The sequence below is a fragment of the Podarcis gaigeae genome (assembly GCF_964106915.1).
Source record: "Podarcis gaigeae genome assembly, chromosome: 5".
In the NCBI taxonomy this organism is placed as follows: Eukaryota; Metazoa; Chordata; class Lepidosauria; order Squamata; family Lacertidae; genus Podarcis; species Podarcis gaigeae.
In genome coordinates, this window is record NC_139681.1 from 3,909,286 (window position 1) to 3,921,348 (window position 12,063).

Sequence of the window (12,063 nt, forward strand, 5' to 3'; positions counted from 1 at the left end):
TAAATAAAGACAATACCACAAAGAATAAAAGAAACCAAACAACTGGCTGCCGTCCATACTGCAAAGGGAAATAAAGACTCGTTATATACTCTGGAGGAGTCCTTTATTAGGACTTGACAAAAATGGGTTACTAGCCTTGATTGTGAAAACACAGAAGACCAGGAGAGGGTGGGATTAGCATCCATCTTGCTGGTGCTTCTCATGAGGAAAGGCTGGAGGGGGAAGAAGAGCATGACAAATAAAATATTCCCAAATGCTTTCAGCACTCACTGGACAGAAATAATTCACAACAGAGCTCAGTTCAGCTCTGCGCAAAGAAGGGGAATTTATATTCAACAATTTTGATGCTTTGAAAAAGGCTCTTTAAGTATCTGTCGAGTTCAAAAAGACCATGTGCTAAATATAAACCTTTCAAGCAACCTAAGAAAAGGAGCAGCCAGAGACCTTGTAGACTAGAAAAAGATGCGGATTGGTATACGGAGAGCAGATTGTCACAACTAACTGCTTTGTGTTATGAGGTAAAACCTGCGCTGCTAAATCCCCATTTGCTTTTGAATCTAAAGGTGGGATCCCAGCTGCCTCAAAAGGTTTTGTGGCTTTCGATAATTTTCGACCTTCCACTATTTGGTTGATGAGGTGAAAAATAACTACAGAATATTTCATCTAGAGCTGGCTATGAAAGAACTGGCATTCAGTGGACCTGAAACTAACCAGAGCTGCAGTTTCTGAGCATGCATATCAGCCTACATGAAGATCAGTAGCAGGCAAGCACCTGGAGCGACATTACCTGTCTCAGACTCATTAATGGCAACAACCACCCATCTAACAGGTATTGTATTTTATACTCATTCCTGCCTCCCAAAACATTTTTTCTGGTTTTCTTCAGAAGAGATGTTCCACTGAAATCATGGGTAGGCAAACTAAGGCCTGGGGGCCAGATGTAGCCCAATTGCCTTCTCAATCCGGCCCGTGGATGGTCCGGGAATCAGCATGTTTTTACATGAGTAGAATGTATGCTTTTATTTAAGATGCATCTCTGGGTTATTTGTGGGGCATAGAAATTCGTTAATTCCCCCCACCAAAAAAATATAATCCGGCCCCCCACAAGGTCTGACAGACAGTGGATCGGCCCCCTGCTGAAAAAGATTGCTGATCCCTGACTTAAATCCAGAGGCAATGCTTCCTTCAGTGCTAGAGATAGTGCGCAACTGGTGCAGAATTAACAAAGCACAATAATTATAGATGAACGAGAAAGAAATCCTGGAGTTTCCAGTCAGGAATTTGTACTTTTCCAAAACTCTAAATGACAAATGATGCTTAATCTGTTTCTGAAACAGGTCCGGGTCAAAAAAGTTGTGGCATTACATGTATGCATGCATGTATTCATTTATATTGATTGTTACCCCAGGGGGGCTGACTGATAATGAGGCTTAAGTCTACCTGTGACAGAGCGGGTCATCATAAATCAATTTGAAATGGCAAACATCCAAATGAAAGTGGATTGTTAAGCATTCAGAGCTCTTCAATGTGTTAAATAATGTTAACAAAATTGCAACATTCCAGTGTGTTTATGTTCATTGACCAGAATACTGGGAACAAGCTAGGAGCAGGTTTACTTTTTAGTGCACAATTTTATATAGCTTGCACATCTCTCCATACCTCTAAGTCAGGCTTCCTCAACCTCGGCCCTCCAGATGTTTTTGGCCTACAACTCCCATGATCCCTAGCTAGCAGGACCAGTGGTCAGGGATGATGGGAATTGTAGTCTCAAAACATCTGGAGGGCTGAGGTTGAGGACGCCTGCTCTAAGTCAATGAAGAGGCTAGGGATATATATATGGCTATATATATATATATATATATGGCTATATATATATATATTGTGTGTGTGTGTGTGTGTGTGTGTGTGTGTGGAGATATATGCAGGAGAATACATAAATATTAGACACACACACCTTTTTTTAAAAAAAATGAAAACTAGCAGATTAAGGAAAGGAACTGGAATATCGTTGAAGAAAGCAGGCCTCTAATTTTTTTTAAAAAAACTCCTCCAGGTCTTTGTTCCAAAGTACACCTTTAAATTTTATAAAAAGGTCAAACTAGATATGCGTGTTTGCAGTGGGGGATGGGGAGGGGTAAGAACAAAATTGCACCAGCTGGGAGGGGTAACAAGGAATGAGATCCAAGGAGACAGAGGGAGGGGAGGGAATATAACTTTTTCCATCCTTCCAGTGCTGTTGAAGAAAATACCTCTTCTGAAGTTTGTATGAGCTTTTAGGGGAAATTCCTCATTAGCACCAAAGGGGATTTCCTCCAAATGCAAATACTAGCTTCAATCTGCAGGAGAGTAAAGGGTTGCATTCTTCTTAATGCCTGCTTTGATCCTGTTAATTGTCACCTGATGCAGTATGTATTTTAGTAAAAATCTACATTTTAGATGCAAAGACACCTTTTAACATCACATCTAATTTGGCTCTAAATCAACACTGCCAGATGTTCTGTCCTCTTCTTTTTCTTGTAAAGTTTTCCCTTAATAAATCAAGATATTCTGCCCCGCTTTCTTTCTTCCACATAAGGTTTCCATGAAAGGCTAGCTCAGGATCTGACCATTTTCTTTAATCATGCTCTCCCTCTTTGGTGTAACATGCACGTATAAATACACATGGCTAAGGCTGTGTTTACATAGTAGTAACTGCTGTTGATTTTCTTACAGCAAGTTCTTCTATTGAACTGAACATATTGTTTGAAATAGCGGCTGCATATGGGACTGATGACTTAGTGGAATTAATGGATAGACGCATACCTGGGAGATGTATTCATATGTTCTTCTGCTCATGGACTCATTGTGTTGACTTGGACAAGCCCTTATCTATCATCCTCAGGCCCCCAGTTGTCAAGTTAGAATAACTGTGGCTCTCAAATGGCTCAATAAACCTCCTGCTATTGCTGTCTACCTGGGGCTGCAAAACAGGCCGTGTGGGGCAGTTGACCTGACAGGCTGATGGTGGGATGTGTTCATTTTGTTGGGCCCTAAGTTGTGTAGCTCAGTTTATATGGTGCATTTAAGTTCAAATGTAATGTCACATGGAAAGTGGGACTTGGCACTGGGGGGGTAACTGGGGCTATTAAGTTGTGGGTGAACATAACAGACGACACAGCGATTCTTCAAACAGCTCTTGTTTATTCACAGACCAGAACAGAACTGAACTGAAGGGTTCAGTCAGCCTGCTTATATAGAGCTCCAGTACAACGTTACTGTAACAACTATCTAAAAGTACCCAATCACTGAACGTCACTTTCGATCCTTTATTTGCATAACTATCTACAGGGTGGCCCAGGGTGAGAACTTCAGTACATAACAGGGGCAGTGGGAAGTATTAGTGGGAAATGAACAAATGAAGGTGGGGCCATCTCAATGCATTTTCAATTTCATTTTCAATCCTAGATCTACCCCATTCAGCATTCTGCTTCAAAACATGATCATCCGTTGCCTCCAAGAGACAAATTTATTTATTTTCCACTATCTTCGTCAATCAGAGGTATACAGTCTCTGTACATAGGAGTATCATTTGGCTAATATCAATTGATAGACCCAGCTTTCAGACAAGACAGCCATCACAGGAGCCAACTCCTGGGGGCTGAGGCGTCTTCACCCACCCAATAAAATATTTGAGGTGGCCTGGCCATTTTCTGTGGGGTTTTTAATTCTACCTCATTGCTGCAGTCTATCTTCACTCTTTTGTATCACAACCATAATACAATAATCTCTAATTATTTCTGTTGCTCATAGTTCAAATCCTGCTTGCCAATTCATCATATATTTTTGGAGAGGTTCTTGAAGCTGCAGCATACATGGTATTTCCTTTTCCAGTTTTGAAAAGGGATCATATGTTGCTGAATGCAGGGGGGGGGGGGACGGGACCTGTATGAACTATGGATCACCATATTCTAATAGGAATGGTCTTAGGCTGATACACTTAAAAAGACCCCGCATTTCTCTAATGCCCTCAGCATTAATTACTCCCTAAATGGATTCTTAATCTAACCTTTAAGGGGAATTTTTTTTTTAAGCAAGAGGATTAGTTTTGATCCCAAATTCCCTGTGAAAGGGGAGATCAGATGACTAAAGCACTTACAGAATCTAGGATTATTTCTGCTCTTGAAATATGAATATGAATACTGAATGTGTATTCCCCCCTCTCCCCTCTTGCAATGGGCCTTCTATCGGTGGATTATGGGATGGTTGCATGAATTAATTGTAATGGTTTTTTTCAAAAGCAGCCCCACCCCCTCCAAATATATCCATTGTGCTGCACATTCTTGTTGTTTGTCCTCACTCTTATTCTTTGTCCTTACTGCCTCCAGGCTCAGTCGCTCTCCCTGCCAGTTAATCCTGTTAGCAATGGTAAACCCTATTTGGCTTTGTTCATTAGTGACGGTGATATCATAGTGTTAGACCTAACACTGCTACAGTTATACAGAAGGATGCAGGTCACGACATTCAGTAAGATTTAAATACTAGCATGGTAAATAAGGTGAAGGCCAGAGAAGGAGAAGAGGAAGAAGAGTATAGAAACAATAGAAAGTGTTCACAAGGACTTAAAATCCCCAATCCAGGAGGCTGTATTTATAACCTGAAATAAGGTAACTTAGCTCTAACTTCTAGGGCGCATTGAACCACTCCATCTAATTTCCTTTGGTTATAAACTGATTCTTCAGACACTGATTTTGAGATGAATCAATCAGGAATGTTTATGCTAATGGAGCCGCTCTTTAAAGTCTGGTGGTGAAACTGTGTTTTGTTGTTGATGTTTTATATTTGCAAGTAAACCTGATATGCATTCCAAATTGATGGCACAAGTTCCTTGCATCATTAAGCTTCGTTACATTCTCTGATGACAACTGGCAAGCAGCAGCCGGTGCCAAGGATTGAATGGCAAACATATCGAATTACTTCTTTTTATATAGATGGTTAGCTAGACAGCTAGCTAGACAGATGGGAGAGCAAAGGTGACCATCACTGAAGATGAGCCACTGTCGGGCCAATTATGAAATCAAGCAGTTCCAAATGACTGCCAGGGAGTCTTCCAGTGGCATGACATGAACTTGGGGTGGCAGGAGAATAGCAAATGGCCCAAGCCAGCCATGTTTGTTGAGAGCTTGGAACTGATGCAAAGTGGAAGTACGCATCACTCATATGTCCTGTGATCACTCTCCCACATTTTATATGAAGCGTAGAGACTTAAATATTTCCCCCAGAAAGATCTACACTCTCTCCCACACTTTGGGATGTATGAGAACAATGCATATCACCCCCAGGGGAACAGGCACATCTCCATATTTTATTTTATTTTTAGATTTAGAATCATGGGACAAGAATTGTGAGTCACTTGTGCTTACATGTCACATCACATATTCGGTCTTCTGCAGCAGGGTCCAGCCTTAGCATCTATCTTCAATGTCAAGAAGCAGTCTGCAGGCATGCAAAGTAAGAATGAATGAATGTACTCACAGAATCATAGAGTTGGAAGGAGCCCCAATGGTCCAACTCCCTGCAATGCAGGAATTTTAGCTAAAGCATCCATGACAGATGGCCACCCCAGCTCAGCTTAGAAACCTCCAAGGAAGGCAGTCTACAACCTTCCAAAGGAGTCTGATCCACTGTCAAGCAGCTCTTACTGTCAGAAAGTTCTTCCTGATGTTTAGTTGGAATCTTCTGTCTTTTAAGTTTGAATCCATTGGTTGATGTCCTACCCGTCTGGAACAGGAAAAAATAAGCTTGTTCCCTCTTCCATGTGTCAGCTCTTGAGACATAGGAGCTAACTCCTAAGGGCTGAGGTCAATAAAATATTTGAGGGGTCCAGGCCTCTCCAATGTTGATGGGTATTGCCATTCAACTGGTGTGTGCATCCCATGTCATGTGGTTGATCATGCAGGGCAGGAATGTGACAGCCGCTTTGTGAAGTACACAGCAGGGTGCATTTCAACTGTTCACATGACTCTGCATTTTCCAACTTGTTGTGGGATGTCCTATACATACCGTATTTTTCGCCCATAGGACGCTCCATCCCATAGGACGCACCTAGTTTTTTGGGGGGAAATAAAGGGAATTTCCCCCCCTTTATTCCCCCCCCAAACCAGGTCGGGGAAACCGAACCAGGTCGAGGAACAGCGGGATTGCGGCACTGCGCCTCCTTGCTGTCCCCCGAGCTTGTGGGGCTGGCTGATTTCTGTCCAGCATGCGGGGCGCGCCGGGCGGCAAGCTGCTGTCCACAGCGTGGGGAGCCCTGCGGGGAACTCCTGCAGGGCTCCAACATGCTGTGGATGTCTGCCCGGCGGGAGGGGCGCTCTGCTTCAGGGCACCCCTCGCGCCAGGCGGCAGGCTGCTATCCGCAGCGTGGGGAGCCCTGCGGGACCTCCCTCAGGGCTGCCTAGGCTGCGGATGTGTTCCCGAAGCGCCGGGCGCTCTGCTTTCAGCGCACCCGGCACTTCGGGAAGCAGGCTGCGCCTAGACAACCCTGCGGGAACTCCCGCAGGGCTGCCTAGGCTGTGGATGTGTTCCTGAAGCCTGGAGAGAGAGAGCGAAAGCCTGCATTCGCCCCATAGGACGCACACACATTTCCCCTTCATTTTTGGAGGGGAAAATATGCATCCTATAGGGCGAAAAATATGGTAACCTTCATTTGAAACTATTCATCTGAAACCTTTTCAAACTGAAACATGCACACAACCCTCACTACGTTCCTTTAAAATAATTTTCAAAATATGCTTTGTTGGTTTTGCTAGTACTGTAGAAGAGAAATTAATTAGCACTTAATGACCATGCAGCCATATAATGGCAGCTGGCTTCTGCATGGAGGCAACCCACAACTTTTTTTGCTTGTAAAGAATGAATAGCTAGACAATGGTGCTGATTTAATTTTCGCATTCAATAATTGGTTTTCCTGAATTTGGTCTGGTGTGGTTGCTAGAAGCAGGGGCCCTTTTCAAATTATACATCTATGATGACTTTCAGATGTTTTTCTTGTTCTTCAGGACAATGAAATATAGAAGGCTCTGTTTCACTGAGTGAAATTCTTTCTTTGCCTGCTTTGTGGCTAAAAAAGTGGGATTTTTAAAATCTTCATTTGGACAAAACTTTCACTGGGTTTTTTTTTCTTTAAAAAGGCTCCATTGGCTAGTCCCCATGAAGTTGTCAACATAGCTCCCATCCCAAAGCCTTACAGACAGAAGAACATAGGCAGCATACCAGATGAGAGGAAAAACTAAGAACGAACAAATAGGAAACAGTCAAGCAAATCAAGCAGGATTCAGGGCAAGAGCAAGACAGAGTAAAAATCTGCCCGGATGGCAATTTCACCCTTGAAATCCCAGGCATGTCCGGTGAAATCCAGACATATGGCAACCCTAGTATATATGAAGTATATATACTCCTCAGCAGTCCTGAGCCTCCTGGAATCAAAAGGCTATATAAAACCACATTCATTGCTACAGGGTCCCACAACAGTCGTGGCAACGGAGGAGATGGGTGAAGGACATTGTCATCTCCCTCTTGTCCACCTGAGGAGTCCAAGTGACTCTTGATCAGACCTACTTGGAATGGCACCTTCCTTCATGCCAGGGAAGAAGGGGTCAGGGAAGAGCTACATCAGGAGCAAGGCGGGAAGAAAGACTGACCTTAGGATCTGCTGCCCCAATGGACCCTGCCGCCTGAGGTGGTTGCCTCACCTTGCCCTGACTGTTGGCCTCATCCTCAATCTGAAATAAGTGTGTCATTGTCCCTTAGTGTGCTCCTGGCTGGGTTATAAACTAAAGCTGCAGACATCACACAAGGCAATTGCCTCTGGCAGTTTGTTAATTTAGCATGAGAGTCATTCGGCTGCTTCCCCCCTTTTCTCACCTCTGTATTAACTCATACTAAGAGCTGATTTGTCATGAAGGGGCTTTGGGGTTTGACCTCATGTACTCAGTGTTGTTACTGTAGATCAGGCTTCCTCAACCTCAGCCCTCCAGATGTTTTGAGACACAATTCCCATCATCCCTGACCACTGGTCCTGTTAAAACAAAAAAAAATTCCTTCCAGTAGCACCTTAAAGACCAACTAAGTCAGTTCTTGGTATGAGCTTTCGTGTGCATGCACACTTCTTCAGATACTGGTCCTGTTAGCTAGGGATCATGGGAGTTGTAAGCCAAAAACATCTGAAGGACCAAAGTTAAGGAAGCCTGTTGTAGATTGTATCTAGTTCCAGGGGTGCAAGTACAATTTCCTGGGCCCCATGCTTTGAGCCCTCTGCCCCACCTGCAAATGAGGGCACAAGTTTGTATTAATGGCTTTGTGTCATATGCAGATTTATGCCCCCCTTTGTGTGGACCTTGCACAACTAAATACAATGTTTGACAGACAGAAGGTATGTTCAGGTGTGAATGGGTGCTGGGGCACCATCCCAAAGTTTTAAGTGTCTGTATCAGAATATTCTTGACAGAGGGCTGTATCCAGTTCTACCTCTGTGATAAGTTCACGACAAACATATATTACTACTTTCTTAGGTATACTAAATAAATATTAGAAATGTAGTTTAAACAATGTAATGCTTGGAAAAACTTAGGGAGGAAACTTAGGGAGACAAGTGTACACACCATAGGTACACACAACACCTTTATCAAACCACCTTCAACTCACCGAAGAAGAAAGGACTACCATCTTCCCCTAATGTGTTGTTAAAATATATGAATATAAAAACTCATGGGGGGGGGATGAAAACAAAAACAAATGGAGCAAACAAATGCCACTAGCTTCTTGCGCTGTGCATAAAGCAATTTGCGGGCACTAAGGAAAAAAGAAGCATTTTGCTCCTCTTGTATGTTGTAGTTATGCTGACCATCACTACAAAGGAGCAGGTGGAGGTGGGTGGGCTCTTTTGCAGACAGGCTATTCTCTCTCTCTTCCTATTTCTTACCTAGCGACATGACACCTGAGCTGTATAATCAAAGGACATTAGATTTGCTCTAATTAATTCTTCTATTCTTTGCCGATTCAGAGGTAAGGGACCTGGTGAATAATTGCAGGTAATGAAACTCTGAGCTGAACTAAATGCTATGCTTAAACTAATGATAAAAAGTGAACTAAAAGAGGCTACAATTAAACATCTCGAAATACTGTTGAGTCATACTGGTTTCTGACCATTTTCTTTATTTAATCTCCAAGGCACACAAAATCCAGAAAGATTGATGTCTCCCAAAATTGGATGTGCTGCAATTCTCAAGTCCCTTGCCAACCAACCAACCCACCCACATACCCCTGCCAGATTTGCTTTTCTCCATCCACTTGTCCCACTCTGGCTTCTTCCGTGAAAGCCCCTGTGAGGAATAATGGCTAAATGGAACCTGCCAAGTAGGCTAAAATGCTAGAAGAATTGAGACATTCTATGTGTGGCAAAGAAAAGGGGTGGCCTGGCAGGAAGGCGGAGGACAGCTCCTTTGTGGTCACTGAAGAGACTTCATCAGGTGCAACTTTTTTTTCACTCCCCCCACCTGCAGCTCAGGGGACAGGGCTGTTCAGTAGATTTAACAATGTTCTACAGTATATCAAAGTCAGGTTCTGTTTGCTTGAAGAGAATGAAAGTGACCAAGAGTTTGTTTTAAAAGAGAGAGGGAGAGGCATTAAACAAATGGCAAAGATTGGGGGTTTATTTTTTTACAGAATGTTAAGGGAAAGTTTATGAATACCAACGAGAATACACCAAAGTTGTAAGGAAGGAACTACATAGGACTCTCCAGGAATAATTTAGATGAGGGTTTCTCTGTAAAGGGATTACGTACACCAACTCTGCCTTTTGGGATTTAAATGCCAGCATTTGGCACATGAGAATAGTTTCCATTTTGAGATAAATTCGTAAAACCAGAATACATTTAAAATGTAAAATGGATAAAATAGGATTAAATGGAGATTGATAGATTGGAGAGGTAGGAAAGACAGAGACTGCTTTACTCCCCACCCCTCTGAATATAAACAAGATTGTGACAATGGAGGTAGTCTATCAGTTTTCAAGCTCACAAGATGCATTTAGTTTCCACAGCCCACTTTCAGAATAATTTATTTAATACAAGTTGGGGACAAGGTTTCTGGCCCTTTCAGCCACACACTTGAATTCACATAACTGCTGCTGGACCCCACAAACACCTACCTGCATTCACCCACCAAATCATACTCCTACTCCCTTGTGTGGTCCAATCCTTCCCTCTGGCACAGAGCAGCAGATGCACACCTTGTTCATTTATCTTAAAGTAGTTCTATCCATTATATTTGTTGCCTGTTTGCTTCCTTTAATATCGGCTCCCTTTGAGGTCTGTCTGGCAATTGGGCCTGAAATGGGTGATAGCGATTATATAAAATCTCCATACACACGCTGACCTGAGCTGCTTCAACTGATCCAAAGCTGACCCACCCTACTGACCCTTCTCTGGTCTCCCAGCAGAGAAGAGGAAAAGGCAAACTACTATTTTTTATTGCGTTTGTTCCTTCAATTTATTGTGCCTCCCTTTCTCTCCAAAAAGGAAGCCCAGAGCAGCTGTCAACACCTCTCTCTCTCTCTCTCTCTCTCTCTCTCTCTCTCTCTCTCTCTCAAAAGGCAAACAGTGTGAAAATGATCCCACAATAAAAATGGTACCATGAACCTATAAACCTTCGGTTCACTGCCTAAGAAAACACCAGTTCAGTGAGCAATGCATTCATACAGTAATTCCTGTTTCCTAGATCTCTGTTGTGCTGAGTTTTACTGACCTAGAATCAGATGCAAGTTGCGTAGGGGTGGTTAGCCTGTAGCCCTCCAGATGTTGTCTGCTTCTTATCACCCCCAGCAACTTAGCAATGGTCAAGGATGATGGGTGTTGTAGTCAAATAACATTTGGCAGGTAACTGGTTCCCCATTCCACTATAAAACCTTGACATGTACCTAAGAAACCAGAGGCCTTCCTTCTGGGCATGGTGGACCGGAGAGTGTTTAAGAAGGACAGAACTTTTTTTATGTATGCTACTACAGCAGCAAGGATTCTGATTGCAAAATATTGGAAGACACAAGATTTACCCACACTGGAGGAATGGCACACGCAGTTGATGGACTATATGGAACTGGCCGAAATGACTGGCAGAATCCGAGACTTGGGAGAAGAAACATTCGAGGAGGATTGGAGAAAATTTAAAGACTATTTGGAAAAACATTATAAGTTGTATGAATGTTAAAAAACACACCTTTTAGGAAATTCTAGCTTCAGTAATGTTAAATTAAAGAAATGGAAATTAAGGTACAAGGAGTCAGAGATAGAATAATGAAACAACTTTATTGTGTTAAAATGAAAATGTACATGATTTGGGTTATAATACATTTGAAATTGGGTAACATGATAAAAAGGAAGATACAATAAGTATTGAAATAAGTTAACAAATTGCAGACGTTATGCATCACAGAGAATGCAGGGTTGGGAGGACGTGGGGAAGTCCAACAGATTTGGAAAAAAGGGTAAGAAAAATTTGTAACCTTTCTTTTTTACTTCTATAATACGTTCTTTATTCTTTTTTCTGTATTTTATAAAACTAATAAAAAATATTATAAAAAAAATAAAACCTTGACATGGCTCATATTCTATTGAGGGTGGACTAGAGGCTCTTAGTGTAACCCTGAACCCGTTTCGCTAAATGAATATAGAAATGATTCCTGAAATACAGGGAATTAATTTGCTCATTGATTCTAAAATATATTACTTCGCTTTACTGAAAGCTGCTAGAAAAAAACACAACATGTTACTTTATGTGATTGTTTAGAATATTAAATCTAAATACTGGAAGCAAACAAACAAAAAAAGATTTTCCAATACTCAAAAACTGGTTGGCAACACTTTGGGATTTAGCCACTAAACATAAATTAACAAGCGATATTTGGGCAAGGAATCAACAGCAAAGATCAATATTTTCAAAAGAAGATAGAAATCATTTTGGAAGTATTGGTATAAAAGACAATGGGTGGAATTCAAATCAGGGTGAAGTGTGCAGTTCTGGGAACATCCCCCA

The 12,063-nt window shown here is 42.1% G+C and overlaps 1 protein-coding gene across 3 annotated transcripts in view; it reads left to right on the top strand.

Annotated features, from left to right (window-relative positions):
* Window positions 1–212: 212 nt before the first annotated feature.
* The window catches only part of SHISAL1 (shisa like 1), a gene marked incomplete at its 3' end in the record, with an annotated part of 195,564 nt that continues 183,713 nt past the window's right edge, over window positions 213–12,063 (top strand). For 2 of the 3 annotated variants that reach the window (XM_083738982.1, XM_083738969.1), the window contains exon 1: window positions 213–829. The remainder of the gene's footprint in view (window positions 830–12,063) is intronic. The other variant, XM_083738973.1, reaches the window with a different exon arrangement.